The sequence below is a fragment of the Otolemur garnettii genome, unplaced genomic scaffold, assembly GCF_000181295.1.
Source record: "Otolemur garnettii isolate 467f Iridium unplaced genomic scaffold, OtoGar3 scaffold00001, whole genome shotgun sequence".
In the NCBI taxonomy this organism is placed as follows: Eukaryota; Metazoa; Chordata; class Mammalia; order Primates; family Galagidae; genus Otolemur; species Otolemur garnettii.
The window spans coordinates 54,552,140-54,570,165 of record NW_003852396.1 but is presented as its reverse complement, the minus strand read 5'-3'; the positions used below and the strand labels follow the sequence as shown (position 1 = coordinate 54,570,165).

Below are 18,026 nucleotides of genomic sequence, written 5' to 3'. Positions count from 1 at the left end.
AGGAGTCTGTGTGCCAGTAAAGTTAGAGAAGTGCTGCTGTACAGCTTTATTTATTTTTTTTTCTTTTACAAATACAGCTATGATGCTTTAGAAGACTAGGCCAGACTTCTGCTGCATGTGATTCGATGATGGAATTATTTTTTGCTCTTTTCTATTTTAATAATTTTTATTATTATTATTATTTTTTTTTACCTATACATATGTTTATTAGGTTTCCACTTTTTGCCTTCACAAAATTAAAAAGACTCAAAATTTAATAACAATAATAATGTTTAAGATAAGGACTAGAAACAAAAACCTCGTAAAGAATGAATGAAGACAAATACATTCAGGAAAAAAATCAGATGATTGCTGCATCGAAATATTAAGCAATAATAATAATAATGATAAGGCAAAGAAAGTAACATTCACATTGTCAAATAAGAGTATGTCTATTATAGAAGGCTTTGAGATTCAGTATGGGGTCATCAGTTAACTTCTTATTATTTATTTTTATTTTAAAATTATCATACAGTAAAGTTGACCTTTTTTTTTTTCTTTTTGAGACAGAGTCTTAATTCGTTGCCCCAGGCTAGAATGCCATGAGGTCAGCCTAGCTCATAGCATACTGGATTCCAGAGATCCTCCTGCCACAGACTCCCAAGTAGCTAGGAGTATGGGCACCTTCCGCAACACTTGGGTAATTTTTTTCTATTTGTAGTAGAGTTGGACTCTTGCTCTTGCTCAGGTTGGTCTTGAACTCCTGAACTCAAGGGATCTTCCTGCCTCAGCCTTCAGAGTGGTAGGATTACAGGTATCAGCCACTACACCTGGCCTAAAATTGACATTTTTTTTGGTGAACAGTTCTATGCATTTTAACACAAGGACAGATTTGCGTAAACATCATCACAATCAGGATGCAATATAGTTCTATAACCCCCAGACTCTCTCATGCCATCCCTCTGTAGGCATGAGGATCTGGAGGCTTCACCTCTGTGGACACTGATCTATATTCTCTGTCACTATAGCTCTGTCTTTTTTACAGTGGCATATACATGGAACCATGCAGTGCGCAAACTTTGAGACTAGCTTCTCTCACTCAGGACAATGTCTTTCCTAACTGGGTTTATAGCATGTTTCTTTGTTGGTTTTCCAGCTACAAAGACAATATTAAATAGTAGCATTCTGTGATTCTATAGGAAATGGTGATTTCACTCACATAAATGGTGAGGCTAAGTGATTCTAGAAATATATCAACATGTTCCCTCCAGGGTGTCCGAGCTCTTTTAGGTCTGACCTGGTATACTGAGTTTCTTCCTACACACATTTAATTTGTTACATTGTCACTTCATATCTATTCTACTTCATAAAATGCTCACCCACAGTTCTTGTATTTGAATAACATTTTCTTTTTTCTTTTTTTAAATTAATGTTCTTAAAGGATAGTATTCCTTAACTGTCTTTATAAATCACATTTTGGATGGAACCCTCAAGTACACACCTTCCCCCAATCTACCAGATGTTACACAACCGAAGTAAAGTTAACAGTCCTATTTTTAAAAAATGCACTTTGAAACATCCAGCTCTAGAGAAATCTTTCTAAGAGGGAAGGCAACAACCAACAGAACCTTTCAAACTCTACCCTAGAATATAATCTTCACCTTCATACACATCCTTTATGTCTATAAACCAGTTTCCTCTGCATCCTTTATTTGAAGTTAACAGCTTTGAGAAGTGAAGGAGCCAGGCCAGTTGTTTTTACTATCATTTTGCAGTTGAGAAATGTAGGGACTTGAGGTGGGAGGAGAATAGTCAAGGGTAACCCGGCGGGTGATAGAGCTAGAATTATAGTTCAAAATTTGGGGTTCTATTATGCCCTTAAGCATCTAACATTGCAGAATTTTTGACTATTAGGTACTCACAAAGACTTTGTGAGATATATTGGCTTCCAAAAGACAGCAACGGTCTCTTATGAAAAACAAAGACTTTTCTAATCTGGTAATTTTGTTTCACAATGACACAATATTGTGGTAGTGATTCTCTTTCGTTATGTTACCCTGGTTTGACTCTCATCACACAGCAGCCTGGTTTGGGGACATAGTTTTTTGGCCATTACAATCACACAAATCGGCATTTTGTTTTCAGAGAGTAAAACTGCAAAGACTGAGGCTGTTGTCTAGTTCAATTCCCTGTTTCCTATTTTAGAACTTTCCAAGAATGGAGTCTATTATGAGGAAGAACTTCTTAGAAGATAAAAAAGGCTTCTTTTCTCCCTTGGAATTGCCATGGGATCTGGAAGCTGCTCCTTTACCAAGTTCTTTGGGACATTTTATAATTAAGGGATGAATAACCTTTCAGGGAACGTGACTATGACTGTAGTTCACATCTTCAGGGACGTGTTGTATGGCATTTGACCTGAAATGTGCTGCATATTGGTAATGTGGGAGCCAATATCTTCAAAGTCATAGGAACTCCAGCTGGGAGCCTTTTTGAACTTGACCAGCACCTATAGCATGGGAGAAGTCAGTGATTAGCCTTGTGCATAAAGATTGCTTTATATTCTTTCAGTTACCCTTTTACCCATTCCCAGGCTGTGTCCTGCACTGCCCCTGATCAAGAACACTGCCCAGATGCTGTGCGGCTCTCCTGCAGGGATGACCCCCTGCCACCCCAAGCCTACTCAGGGTGACCAACAGACCCAGAATGAATTCACTAATTAATAAGGGTGATGGGAAGTTGTAAACACAGCTGCTGGCTGCTGGCAGCTGGCACAGCAGACATGCCTGCATATGGAAGAGCAGAGATGTTGGGTGGTAACACAGCACTACTGTCTGGGCTCCCTTAACTGAACCTGATGAATGTCCTTCACAGAGAAGCCAACGGCAACACGACAGTCTCTCCAGAGGTACCCGGGGGCAGGATTCCTTTTTGCCTGGAGTTTCTATCCTTAGAGCCAACCTGATCAAGGGAGAGAATCTCCATGAAAAGTGGGAAGGGAGCAGCAACCTATTTACAAAAGGGCATCTTTTCCAGTCATTGAGCAATTCTGTTTTTCAGACGTTCCCAGAGACAATAGCAGATCTTTTTCTGCCAGCTGTCATCCAGAAGTAGTTATTTCTCTTTCACCCCAAAATGGGCCATGGAGGTTTCTTCCTGGGAGAGAGACACAGTCACCCCTTTAGCAGACAAAGTTGTTCGATTTATGCGATGACCTCCCCTAGTTTCTGGAGAGCCTAGCAAATATTTCCATACTTGCCTTTTCTTGGGAACTCACTTAAGCCTCACCAGTCCTAGTTTACAAATGAAGAAACTGAGGTTCAGAAAAGTGAAATAACTTGTACAAGGTCACATAAGGAGCAAGTGGCAGGGCTAACACTTGCATGGAATCTCCCGGCTCCCCACTTTGGGTTCTTTCCATGCCCTCCCTCAGGAGAGAAGCAGGAACTCATAATGAATTCTGACCGCTGGCCCAGGGTGTTGGAAGCCCTCAGCATGCCTCTGGATCCAGAGCTCCGGCTTGCTGACAAGCCCTTCCGGCATCAGCATTTGGACCCAAACTCAAAGCTCGCCGACAGCGTGTTCCAGTAGCAGAAAAAAGGAAACATACAAGGCAAATTGCTCATAATTAAAAATGAGGGGAAAAGAAGGAAAACAAGTGGACTCACAGGCGGGCCAAAGATGTGGATGCCTGGATGAGTTCCTTCCCTGTCCTGGTGAAGGATTTTCCATTTATGCTTCAGAAGGCCCACAAGATGCCCAGTCTGCCTGAATTTCCTAATGCTGGAATTTCTAATTTGAACAATTCAACATGACAGATACAGGGTGGCCATAAAGTTCACGTGCAATTGCAGTTGAGCTGGTCAATTGCAATCGTACACAAACTTTCTGGTCCATTGCAGTCTCACACAGACGTTATGGCCACTCTGTCTACGTGTATATGTATATGTATGTGTGTATATAGTGGGTAGAACTGTGTATCGGTGGTTTCAAAAGCAGCATGTTAAAGGCTGGGCACTATCAGAAATGACTAAACCAGACTTCCTGCTTTTGAGTCGCTTCCAGGCTTGTGGGAAAGACCAACCTGTTGTAAACAACTTTTTGGAACATGAGATACAATGAGGTTAGTGCCATAACTGAATGAAAAATTAAGTGCTATGTGCGCCAGAGGAGGGAGGACCCATTCCAGTAGGGCTAATGGCAGATTTCCGATGGAGAAGGGATTTGGGGCAGGCCTGGCAGGGCAGTAGGATTTACACAGAAGCAAGCAGAGGAAAAGCACTCTGGGCTCAGGCCAGGAGGAGCAAAGGCCTGTCTTCCATGTCCGTTTCATCAGGGGATAACTTGTGCAAGGCACTTGGAAATGGCTGAGAGCAGAGGAACAGAAACGAGGCAGCAGGAAGGAAGGTCGGAGAGGTGGTAGGAATTGAGGTGTGGTTTTCATGCCTTTACGCCCAGGGACCTGGGAAGGCTTAGCTCTACTCCGTCAGTCAGTTCTTTCCTCAGTTGATTTACTGATGGAAATAGAGTCAAAAAATAGAAGGTCAATGGGAATCTAATCAGCTCTGAGTACCCAACCTCTTCAGAGCAGAATTCTGGGGAAAATGCTGATTTAAGCTTGAAGACTAAATCAAGTTTTATTTATTTTTTCCTTTTAAGCATTTTTTTAATTATTTTTTCAAATTAACGTGAGGGTGCAATTTTTAGGTCACACTGTTCTCACTTCCAGGGTAAAGTTCCATTTTTAGAAGAGCCCCTCACCCAGGGGGCGTGTTATATACCCTCACAATCCCAGCTCATGCCATCCCTCCTGCCCAATGTCCTCCCCCTTCTACCTTCCCTCTTCCCTCTATACTGGAACTGGACTATATTAGTGTTTTATTGTTCTTATGAGCATGTAATTGTTTATAGATTGGTTTCATATTATTATGGAGTACATTGGATGTTTATTTTTCCATTCTTGAGAAACTTTACTAAGAAGAAGGTATTTCAACTCCATCCAGGTAAATGTAAAAGATGTAAAGTCTCCATCTTTTTTAATGGCTGAATAATGTTGCATGGGATACATATACCAGTTTGTTGGTCTATTCATGGGTTGATGGGCACTTCGGCTGCTTCCATGACTTGGCTATTATGAATTGAGCTGCAATAAACATTCAGTGCAAATGTCTTTGTTCTTCTGGGTAGATACCAGGTAATGGTATTCTAGGGTCAAGTAGGAGGTCTACTTTTAGATCTTTGAGGATTCTCCATACTCTCAAAAAAGACTGTATTAGTTTCTGATCCCACCAGCAGTGTAGAAGTGTTCCCTTCTCTCCACATCCATGCCAGCATCTGGTGTTTTAGGACTTTGTGATGTGGGCTAATCTTGCTGGGGTTAGGTGATATCTTAGAGTGGTTTTGATTTGCATAAATTGGGTTTTAAATCTCACAAAGTGCTTGAATCTGAATCCTTCTGACCAGCTCAGTTCTATATACTGGCAAAGACCAGCATGTCCAGGCATGCATATAGAACTATGATGTGTCGGCTGGCTTGGATGTGTCGTCTGGCTTCCAGTCACGTGGAGAAGTTGCAGGGGCAGATGGCTTTGTACCTTTAACACACAGTGATCTAGCCCTAAAGAAAATGTCACATAAAAATATTCTAGAATTTTGACTTATCATGTTAGACTCGTCCTCTCTTGACAGGTGAGAGAGGGAGCTGGGAAGGGGTGGCAGAGGTGGCATGGAGATGGGGTGGAAGCGTTCCTTGATCTATATGCAGCAATGGGTGAGAAGCTGGGTGGAACTAAATGAACCAGAAACGCAGATGCTGGTTGGCAGAGAGAACATGGGGCTGTGGAAGGAGGGTTCAGCCCAGAGGACAGCCAGACTGATAAAAGTGATGACGTTTCTGAGTCAGAAAAAGGTGTCTGGTCAAAGGACCAAGAGATTGGGAAGAAATAAGGAACAAGGCAAGTCAAGCAGGAGGAGATACATAAGGACTAAGACACGGCAAATGGAAGCATTGTTGTCCGACTGTCCTCGTCAAGGCCCTGGTGAGGCTCAGGCAGTGACAGCCAGCAGCTGACCTGGAAGGAGATGGAACTGGGCACGTGGGGAGACATTTCTCCGTGGCAGCGGGAAGTAGGGTGGATTCTCCCCCAGCTCTGCCTAGCAGCTCTGCTGTGTTATATTCTGCTCTGCTGTGGAAATATACTGTTTCCTTAAGCATGGATTTTGATTTTTTTTTTTTAATTTCAGGTTAATATGAGGGTGTAAACAACCAGGTTACAATCTTTGAGTTTGTTGTTAGGTAGAGTCCTCTTTGTGATTGTGTCCCACACCCAAAAGTGTGCCATATACCCCCACCTTGTGCCCTTGAAGTGGGTTCAGCAGGGATTTTGATGCTTTAAAACACTTGAAAACTACTAGGATGGCAGAAAATATTATGTTGGAAATCAGCAGATAGGAGTTTTAGTCCCAGTCCTGCCATGGCAGATATATGATCTTGAACAACAGCTGGATCTCTAATGGTCCTGGGGATCACTAGCCGACAGCATGTTAAACTTGAGTGTCAGCTGGTACATGTAAGAAGTGCCTTATATGTATTCATAAACTGAATCCTCACCACAATGCTATCAGATAGGCATATTATTCCCATTTCACAGATGAGAAAAATGAGATGTAAAACATCATAACCTGCTCAAGAAGATGCAGCCGGTGTTAGACCCAGGCTGCAAACCCAGGTATGTCAGATATTAAGAACTATGCTTTGGCACACCATCTACTGCTCTCTGGGACGGTCATCTCACCCTTATGAGATGAATAAAGATCCTTGCTTATTTTCTACACAAAATATGGTACATAAAAAGAACATCCTAACCCAAAATCGCTTTCAGGGAGAAGTGGTTATAACCCTATTCAATGTCTAGTACTTTTAAATGTTTATTGAATGAATGTATACCGAATTTGGAATGAATACAACGTTTCTATTTCTCTATCTATTAACATTTTGGGGAGATACTAATTGTGTGAAAAGGAATCATCATTATTATTTTTGGTTCCCAAGGTTTCGGATGAAAAAGAATTATTACCAGCCACAGAAAAACAATATTTTAGGAAATCTTTCAGTAAAAGAACTTTCTCCCAAATGTGGTTGGCTTTAGAGGGTCTAAACATGTTGTCTTGGTCACATTCGTGAAAGAAATCATGAAAGAGCTCCCTCTTTTTTTTTAAATTTCGGGTTAATACGAAGGTACATATGATTAGGGACAAACATTATTTACGTTTGTAAAGTAATGAGAACACCCTCTCATTAAGCACCTGCTGCATATGTGTTATCTCATTGAATCTTGAACTGCAGGCATTATTATTTTCATTTTACAGGTTAGTGAGCTTAACTCCTAAGAAAATTTATCTAGCTTTAAATGCAGTCATGAAGCCTAAAAATATGTGATGCCTCCAAAGGGGACTGTAGGTTTGGAGACACAGTTGGGGAAAACATTTTAACCTTTTACTTCTTACCATGCCAAGAAGGGAAAATGCATACTGCTGCTTATTGGAAAAGCCAGTCTCTAAAAGGTTTGGATCAATAAGAATATTTTCAGCAGCCCTGGGACCCTGAAGAATGAGAGACGGTTTGGGGCCAGGTTAGGGTTGCTCCCTGGAGCCGTGGTGTGAGTCTCCGGCTCTTCCCATTAGTAGCCTTGGCTCTGATACCCATCTGGCAAAGACCTTGTTTTCCTCCCCAGCGTGGCTGGGCTGGAGTTTTTTGATAGTGTTTGAGTTCAGCAAGTCTCCACATGAGCCTCTGATCTAGCGTTGGAACAAAGCAATGGCAGAGGGAGGCCCAGCGTGGAATGAGTCAGGTGGAGACGGAGGCCTGTTTCTTGTTAAACACCGTTCCCCCGCCAGGTATGTTATGTATTTTACCCCAACAGTCAGACTCTGTCAACACAAGTCTGGGCTTCCCTCTCGCCACTAAGGCAAACACTGTCAATAGAAGGAGAGGGAAAAAAAGTCGATGGCTGGAATTTAAAAACTCGTGCTTTCGGGTGGAGGATCAAGAGCCCTTCACCTTGCCAGACATTATTTGGATTTTGTAGAGCAAACACTGGAGTTTCAGGTACATCCTTAAATTCAATATTTGGCATAGGTGATTTCTCCCACTTGGTGTACTTATTCATTGCTTGGAGATAAAGTGACAGACACTATTGGAGGATTTGAAGAGTTTATTTGCATTACCCCACCCCTTTTATAACCAGCAATGGAACTAAAGTCCAGAGAAGCGAAGTGATTCATTCAAGATTATATAGCAGCTTGCAGAACGGGCTGTGGAGAACTAAGGCTCCCACTTGGTGTTACCGTGACCCTTCAGCTATATTAGACTTAATTCTGTTTTCGTTGGCATTAATTTCACTGAAATAAAGCTATTTGTCTTGGATTAGCTTGAAAACACATTCTTAAGAAGTGCTCTGCCAGTAACTAATAATATTTACTGTTGTGAAACATTCTGACCCAAATTCCCAGAATCTATAATGGTGGTGTGGTGGTTGGTGCAAGTTCTGGAGCCTGCCTGGGTTTCCATCGCAGCTACACCATTTACTAGCTCTATTCTCTTAGGAAATTTTATTGACCTCTCTGTACCTTAGTTTCCCTTTTCATAAAATTGAGGATACTGATAATGTCCTCCGAAAAGGGTCGTGAGAATTGTCAGATAATTCATTTAACCAAGGTTAGAACAGTCCAGCCACTTAGCAAATACCCAACAAACGTCCAATGTCACTGTTATTATATGGGACCTTAAGGAATTTTACTTTTGGTTCTGTAACTAGCCTCTTAATCTCTGTGCCTCAGTTGCTTTATCTGTGAGATAAAATCCATATTGCTTGGCCATTCAGAAATGAATGAATTTACTTATGTGCCATGTGGTAGAGATACTAATTTAGTTAACTTTTTCACAAATGAATATTTTCTGAGAGCCAGACTGGATCTTTCTGGATCTCCATTCTTAGGGCCTCACCTTTGCTTTAGCTTAGGAGTGCCAGGCATGACATGAGCAAGACACGTGGGTTGTATGTTTTTGTTAACAAACCCACAATGAGGGGTTCACTATTGCTCAGGGCACAGAGAGCCAATTCCTAAGACAAGGAGGATTGTCAAGAGAGAAAAGATTTATTTCAGAGGATGCGTTAACTAGGAGGGGGAGGCACAAGCTACCTCAAATCCACCTCCCAGGTAAATGGGGTTAAGGGGTTTTTATGGAGGTGAAAATGAATAATGCCAAGGGAGTGAACCCCTTGTATGTTTGGGGTAGAGTGCAGGGCACATAAGCACCGTCAGGAATCAACCTAGTTCATGATGCATCCCATGAACAAAATATGATGGACAGATTTCTCCCCAGGGTGGGGATTTTAGTATTATAAGGAGCTGGGGCTTAATACTGTTCATTCTTTCAGCCTGTGTGCAGGCTCCGTGGCTCTTGAGCACAGCCTGCAGTGGCGAATCGTTTATCTTGTCTTTCTCCAGATGTCCTAGCAGAGTAAGAAGCTGTGGTTATCTTAGGGCTGTAAGAAGATTCTGCTGTTCCTGGGAAAAACTCAAAAGAATTGCCTGAGTGTACAGAAAATTACAAAGTTCTGTGAGACCTCTCTGTTCTCCCCTTTTTCTAAGACTGCCACTGCTAGGCCCCTGGAGCTGAGCTAACACTCACTGCTCAGCCCTGTCAAGTCAAGGCCACTGAGCCACCTGCTTCAGTTCTGACGTGAACGCTGAGAACTCCTTTGCAATATAAGGGAGCTAAGACACTTGCAAATTGTAAAATTTTGGTGATAAAACTAGTCACATTTTCAAGGAGTTCACAGACTGTGAGGGAGACGGAAAATTAAACAAGCAGTTATGGTAAAGGAGGATGGTTTTATGATAGTGGACGTAGGGGACGCGATGGAAGTACACAGCAGCGTAACTCACATGGTTTGGGGAGAGGCAGAGGAGGTGAAGGAAGGCTTCTCAGAAGTGATAATTAAGCCAAAACCCAGAGGATGGGTAGGAGTTAACTAGGCAGAGGAGAGAGAAAAATATTCTAGAAAGGGGAAACAGACTACATAAAAGTCCAGAGGTCAGAGAAGGTGAGTAAAGTGGTCCTGCTGAATTTAACCTACTTTGTTTTTGAGATCCTTCATATTTCACTGAACCCTAAGAAGAAAGAAAAAACATTGCCAGTTAAATTATGGCATGAGATTTCTTATCCCTCAGGGGTTTAAAACTTTCTGAGAGAGCATTTTTATACTGACTTGGACATATATTTTATCATATAGCACTCTATCAAAGATAGCAAAATAAAGGTATGTGTGAAGTAGTTTGCTTTTAGTCTTCCTGAAGTTTCACTTTTAGGGGCAGCTTCTTCTGAAAGGCGTTTTTGATTCACAGTCATCCTGCTTTTCCACGCAATTTGCTCAAGAGCATTGGAAATGAACCATTTCTTAAAAGAATTCATGCAACAGTTGAAAACTATTGGGATTGGGCTCCTAAGCTGGGTCTGTGAGCTTGTGGAATTAGCCTATTTTTATTCCCACTTGGGTAATATTGCTAAACGCCTCTGGTTCATTGCCTCTCCGTGACCATTTGGTTCATGGGGGTTAAAAGAGTGCTCCAGTGTTTGTTTCTGGAGCTTTCTTTCAAGCTAACACCCATTCCTACAGCTTTGAAGCTGGTGCTTTTCATGTTTGTGCCCGAAAACCAAAACAATTAGTTACAATTGTTGCCTGTTCTACAATAGTTTTCAAGTGAGTCCCAATCTCAACAGTGTTAGCCTGTTTAAGAAAAAAAAGGTGCATTTTCCAGGAAGATGAGAAACACTGTTGAAACCAAGAGGGTGTGTATGTATGTGTGAGTTGTTGCAAAGGTGGAGGTGGGGTAAGGGGGCAAGTGGTGGCCTATTACAACTATGAAAGTTATGAGATAACACAAAAATTAAAATGTAAAATCATTTTGATACTATGTTTTCTCAAAATAATTGCCACATCATTCTGTACAATTTTTCATTCTTTTTAAAATTTATTTTTTTATTAAATCATAGTTGTATACATCAATGCATTTATGGGGTGCAATGTGCTGGTTTTATATACCATTTGAAATAGTTACAACTAAGTGGTTAACATAGCCTTCACAGCACTTTCTTAATTATTGTGTTATGACGTTTATACTCTACACTTAGTAGATGTGACATGTACCCTTGTAAAATGCACCATAAGTGTGGTCTGACCTAGGCACATTGTAATTAATTTTACCAAAGTTAAGATGAAGGAGAAAATTCTGCAAAAAGCCAGATGTAAGAATTTTTCATTCTTGTAAACCATTTTTGAAAATACTCTTTCCATTCATTTTCATAGTTCTGGAGGCTAGGTAGTCCAAGATCAAGGCAGGGCCCCAAAGAGCCCTTGTTCCAGCATCCTCCGGAGAGGAGGAATGTTGTGTCCTCACACAGCAGAAGAGGCATAGAGAGAGAACCCACTTCAGCAGCCCTTTTCGTAGTGGCATTAATCCATTCATTGAGGTAAAGCTCTTATGACAGAAACATCTCAAAGACTTCACCTTCCAACATAATTGCATTGGGGATTAAGCTTCCAACAACTGCTTTTGGGGAGATACACTAAAGCCATAGTAGCATTCAATAAAAGTGAGCTTTATAGTTAGGTGAGAATTAGCGAATATGTCAAGGACACTTATTCTCTGCTTCCCTGAGAAAGGAAGCCGGCCTCTGTAATCTAGCCTTCTATGACTGATTCCCTAGAATGTCTCCATATTCCTACTTCCTACAGTCTGACCTACTTCTGCTTTGAAAGACGTGTTATCCATTTCTATTTTTTGGATCCATCTCCACTTACCAACATGGAGCTTGGGACCTGCAATCTGTCAGAGGGATAGGACTTTTCTGGATCTCCATACTTAGGGCCTCAACTTCACTTGAGCTTAGGAGTCTGCCTATACCTATAACAACTCTCTCTCGGTTGTAGTTTTACAAAAAGAAATGTGGGCTTTGATGCCAGCCACAGTTGGACTCAAATACTGTCTCCATCATCTATTAGCTGTGTGACGTTAGGTAAATTATTTTACCTTTCTAAACCTCGCATTCACGTGTAAAGTGCGGTTAATAATAATTTTCTAAAAAGTTGCTATTAAGAGCAATGAAGTGATGCTAGATGGTGCCTGGCCCAGTTCTCAGCACGTAACAGGTGTGCTGTGGTGAATATTCCACCCCTTCCCTCCACCTGCTCTCTGCTCTGCCCCACAGTTCTGATAACATGTTTTGTGGTGAAAGGGGGTGGAGGCTGGACCTTGAATTTGTTCTGACCTAAGAAAACTCCTGGATGTTGTGATTTTTGTTTTAGGTCAAGGGAAAAAATTCAGCTTGTTCCCATGTGTGTGTGTTTTTCCTAGAAGTAGGACTCAGCAAAAATTCTGGGAACAGAGAATTCAGTTACTTAGGTTCTGCTTGAGAGGTTTTGTCTGACTCTCCTTTGGGTAGGTTAGTCCTGGGCCTCTTGCTTGAGCAGATACTTTACTTACTCTATATTTAATACATTAGTGGCTACATTTTTCTCAAACCTTTGAGAGAATCTGTATAACTTCTGAGACTCTACATTGAATCTTAATATGATTTTATAACCTTAACGTAATTATTAGCAGTGTGCAGCATTTGCCTTTTTGGTTGTAGGAGAGGTCATACTTTGGTGTTAGAGCTAAGCTTAAGTTAAAGGTTGTGGAACACTGTAAAAATTATATCAGAGCTTCTTGATGTACTTTGAAACAGTTCATTAATATCTTCAACTCATGGGTGGCTGGACAGGTTATAAGGTGGCCAATGGTCCCATAGATGATTTTTTATGCTTGCCAGTACCTACAATGTAATCTACAATTGGAAGCTTTTTCATTTGTGCCTTGACATGACAAGCCTTATGTTCCTTATGTGTAAAATGTCAACAACCGAATCTACCTCACAGTGTGCTATAAAGATTAAAATAATTAATTTTTGCAAAGTTTTTAGAAGAGGACCTATCACATAATACTATATGTAAGCAATTATTAACTATAGTAGTTATATAAATAATGCCTATAGAAGGGAGGATTCATGAATATTTATTTGTACATTGAGTGAGTGATAATCTAATCCCACTTACTTCTGTTGTACAAATTATTTCAGCTTTGGCCATTGGGAGCTCTTTTAGGTTGACTCCTGAATTCTTTTGACAACCTTTTGCATTTTGAGCACTTCTATACTTTCTGGGATTGAACAATTCTCTAGGTTCACCGTGAATTTTCCTTGCCCCAGCTCTGGAATTAGGAGACCAGGAGACCAGGTTCTTTTTATTGAAAAAAAAGACATTAGAACCACAATCTGGATGCTAGGTAAGCCACTAGATTTTGATCCAAATACTTCTGCTATTATGTTAGGGTCTGTTAAGTGCAACATTGAGTTGAGTTGTTCAAGTAGGAACTGCAGGGTAGGATAGGGGATAATCCTATCCAGTCAGGCTCAAAAAGGAGAGTGTTACTAGAGTATGAATACACCCAAAAGCTGAGCAGAATCTGTGGAGGAATTTGAGGATGTTTTTATAGACAGTGTGGGATAAGAAAACTTTGCAAGGTGATTATATTCTAATGATACTTGACTTGTTTAGAATAGTTTCAAGTCTATTTGGTCCAATTATTCACTACTATGTGACAAGTACCCCAAAATTTATTGGTTTAAAACAACAAATGTCTTATTATCTCTTTTGGTTCTGTGAGCTAGTGATTTGGGGAAAGGCTCTGCTGGATGGTTCTGGAGTTTTTCATACAGGTTCCATCAGTTGGTGGCTGTAGCTAGAACAGGAAGGATCTGGGTGAGTGGGGGACCAGCCAGACATCCATCGCTCCCTGCCCAAGATCTCTCCATCATATAGTCTCAGGCTTTTCCATTGTGGTCTCTTCATGTGAAATAGTTTGGTTTTCTCACAGCATGGCAGCCTCAGAACAGGTGGACTTCTTACAAGGTAAATAAATGCCCCAATGTATGTGTTCCAAGGGAAGGCAGAGAGATCTAGCTTTGAAATTAATTTCCAGGGAAATCTATGGGTTATAAGTGAGTCACAGACCACTACAATTTGAGGGAAAGGGACAAAGACTTATGTCTCAATGGGTAGAATCCAAAGTCACATTTTTAACATGAGTCTGGAAGATAAGAGACCTTGTTTTGGTCAGTTTGGGAGAAAAAGAAATTCTGCCACACATTCGCCTATGTGACCAAGATATCTAGCATTTAAAAAAATGTGTCAAGAATTTATAAAAGCTGAAATCTATTGCTTCAAAATTGAAGTGTCTTTATCTGTGAGTCTCTGTATGTGTCTTCTTCTATTTTCACACTTTCATGGCTTCTTAGAATGTCTTTCTTGTGCACTATCACTTATGTGCTGTCCCATGTCCTGCTTTCTGGTTCTTTCTAAAGAAGGTGCGTAAATAGAGATAGAAAACATTAACGAATACTGGAAAACAGAAAAATGAACGATGCTGGGGAGAACAGAATCAGTGTCACTGAATAATATATCAGAGCACACAAAGAAAAGATCAAAAAATGTTAAGAGTGGAAATAAGGAAATAGTAAAGAAAGAAGAAAATTGGGCTATGTTGGAGGGCTGGTGGTAGCAGCTGGGGGAAGGCATCTGGGTGGCAGTGTGAGGTGGGGGGATGCATTCTGGTCCTCAGGAGGCCCATGGAGGGAGGTGGAGCTTGAGGAGGACTCTCAGAAGGAAGCCATGGATGTTGAGAGGCTGCAGGAGGTGCTGAAAGATTTTGAGATGGGGCGGGGGAAGGTTTGTCCTGTTCTGGATGAGTTCCTGTGTCACGTAGCAAAGACTGGAAAACTGATTCAAGTGGTCCCAACTTCAAGGCTATTTTGTTTTCAAACTGGAGAAAGTGATGGATGATTTCAGAACTTCAGAACTGAACCGAGAAGTCTCCCCAACCCTAATGTTAAATATATTCTCTTTGACAAAATGAAGGAAAGAATACTGAAAATTGTCCCTGGAGTTAATGGTACCTTTTTTTCTAATCTAATGACTATGTGAACTGCTAACAGATCTAAGGAGAAACAGGAACAGACACATTTCTCCGAAGAGCAGAAAAGAATGTGACGGTTGTTAGCTGTGTTTATCTTTCTTCAGAGAAAACCAATTCCAATAGTTTAAATCGAACAAATGGTGTTCTGTTTCCTGGAAATTCTCCAAGCTATACTGAGAAGTCTAATATAAATGGGCCTGGAATCCCCAGGCCACTTAACTGGCCGAAGATTTCTTTGTCAGCCTCTATGACAACAAATGGTTTGCCTGAGAGCTAAGACAACAGAGTCACATTTACAGCAAAATGAAGAGAAAAATCGCAGTGACTCTTTAACATCCAAATCAGAAGGCCTATAAAACATAAACAGTGAGCCCTGTGAAAAGTAAACAACCATGTACTCTTGTAAGATGCGCCGTAGGTGTGGTACATTTACCAAGCGTAGAATATAAATGTCTTAACACAATAGCTAAGAAAATACAGTGAAGGCTATGTTAACCAGTTGGATGAAAATATTTCAAATTATTTATAAAATCAGCACATTGTACCCCATGATTGCATTAATGCACACAGCTATGATTTAATAAAATAAATAAATAAATAAATAAAAGAAAAAACAAAACAACAACCAGATGAAGATGCTGTGGAAGCTGAGGGGCATGTGGTAAAAAGACTCGGGTTTGACAAAGTAGCTAACGTCAGAGAACTGGCTGCAAAATGTCCAGTAGGAGACGAAATAGAAAAGTCATCTTCTCAGGATAAAGACAAAAACAGCACTGTAGAAGAAGATGGAGAAGAGAGTGAAGAAGATGATGTTTAAAGACCATCTGTAGAAGAGTGGAACAAAAAAAAAAAAAACCCTCAAGTTCTTATATTTTTTAAAAATTTTTGTGTGAAACGGTTTAACATAATGGAACTCCTTATAATGCTGATTTTCTCCTGCCTATTTGCAGTTAGTGGCTGCAGAATTTCAGGGGATTTGAATTTGTAAAATTGAACTGTAGGTAATTATAAAACAAAATTTTAAAATACAACATTTGCCTATTTTGAGAGTCTTTTTAGGATATCAAGGGAAATGATCTCAGAAAGAAAGAAGTCAAGGAAAAGAATCTGAAATGAAGAGACTTCTGAAGAAAATAATCGAATGGAGGACTCTGATCTGTCTCATAAAAGGAGCTCTCCTGGATCCATGAAACAGAAGAAATAGTGGGATCCAATTCCAATAAAATTGGAGAGAGTGTCTCAGAATCGTCTATGGAAAATCACAACAAAGCCAGAGAAGTCACGGATGAACCAATGGAACAGCAGTGCGCTAACCATTTAGATGCAGCATTTTACATACGTCTCTGGATTTAACGTTGTAAAACTTTTATGTAACAAAGTGGAGCTTTAGTTTTACAAAGGAATAAGCTTGTAAAATAAAGGATTGAGTCCCACTTACCACTGACTTTCTTCTTGGGTCTGGTTCAAATTGGTTGTTTGTGTATAGATTTCTTTTTTATTTTTTTAACTATGTTCCTACATTTTTAAATTAAATTATAGCTGTATACATTAATGCAGTCATGGGATACAATGTGTTGGTTTTATATACAATTTGAAATATTTTCATCCAACTGGTTAACATAGCCTTCATGGCATTTTCTTAGTTATTGTGTTAAGACATTTATATTCTACATTTAGTAAATTTCACATGTACCCTTGTAAGATTTCTTTTTAAATTTAAAATTAAAGTTTTTAAACTAGAAGGTAATAATTGTAATTTTGGAAAAAGTCTGAGGTCATCCCAAGTAGTTTCTACATGTGTCTTGTCCCTTACAGTCCTAGCAGTTTTCACGTGTCAGTCATAGTTTGAACATTTTAACATGTGAATTATAGGGTTTCATGCTTGTTTCCAGATTTTATTGCTTAACTATGTACAATGGAACTTTAAATCATGTAGACATATATACATGTATTTTATTCCACGGGAGGACATGTGATAGTTTTCTGTTTCTATAAGAGATGAATACAGTGGATACTTTTTCTATTGATAATGAGTGAGTTCACCTCTTTCAGAAGACATTTTCTGTCTCTTCTGAGTAACTCAAATAAAATCTACCCTTGTATATTCTTGGAAATCTTACGTCTGTTAAGATATACCACATTCAACATATTCCAAGAAAACTGTTCAAACTAAACTTCTTTTGTATACTTCTGAAGTGCCTGAAAAAAATGCTTCATTATTGATGAGAAAATGTGCTTTATCTTGGAAATTGTATTTAAGAATTAGCTTCCTATGCCGTAGAATGAATGCTTATGAGGCTGACACAAGACCATCTCAGAAGTACCTGGCAGGTTTTTTGACCTTTTCCTTGTTCTGCTGAACATTGTGAATATTACACCTTTCTTTCAAAATTATAGCATGCAAACATCAATGGTATGAAATACCACTGTACGGGAAGAATTAAGACATTACTTTAGTAATTTGCCTGACTGAAATGACTGAAGATTTGGGATGCATAGAAACCACCATCACAGGTGGAAGATTTGGAAGTGAATGAAATATTTTTGAACATGCTTCTTCAACAGCCAGTATTCTATTTTCAAAAGCAGTTGAATGCATTACATTCTGTAATACAAAGCACAATGATTACTCTAACCTCAGTATTTTCAAATTGCAAGCTGTAACTTCCCTGCCAAAATTACTGGCTGCCAAAATTATCCCCATGTCTTCAGCTGTACCTTTTGAAATTCGGAATTTTCAAACTTTTAGAAAGTAGATTTTGTAGGATGTGAAGTGTTCACTGCTTTTGTGGAGTGGTGTATACTGTATCATATCATTTCTGTGTGTGAGTGCTTGGGCTTTCAATGCAGTATTTATATAAAGCAATATGTATTAATGTTATGATAAGAAAAAAAGGAGGAAAATGTACCAGTGCTAAGAGTTGTCACGGGCCTATTTTCTATGGAATGGTAAAACTGGAGATCAGGGAAAA

The 18,026-nt window shown here is 39.9% G+C and overlaps 1 pseudogene; it reads left to right on the top strand.

Annotated features, from left to right (window-relative positions):
• Window positions 1-14,680: 14,680 nt before the first annotated feature.
• Window positions 14,681-16,407, top strand: LOC100950963 (annotated as a pseudogene).
• Window positions 16,408-18,026: the final 1,619 nt, after the last annotated feature.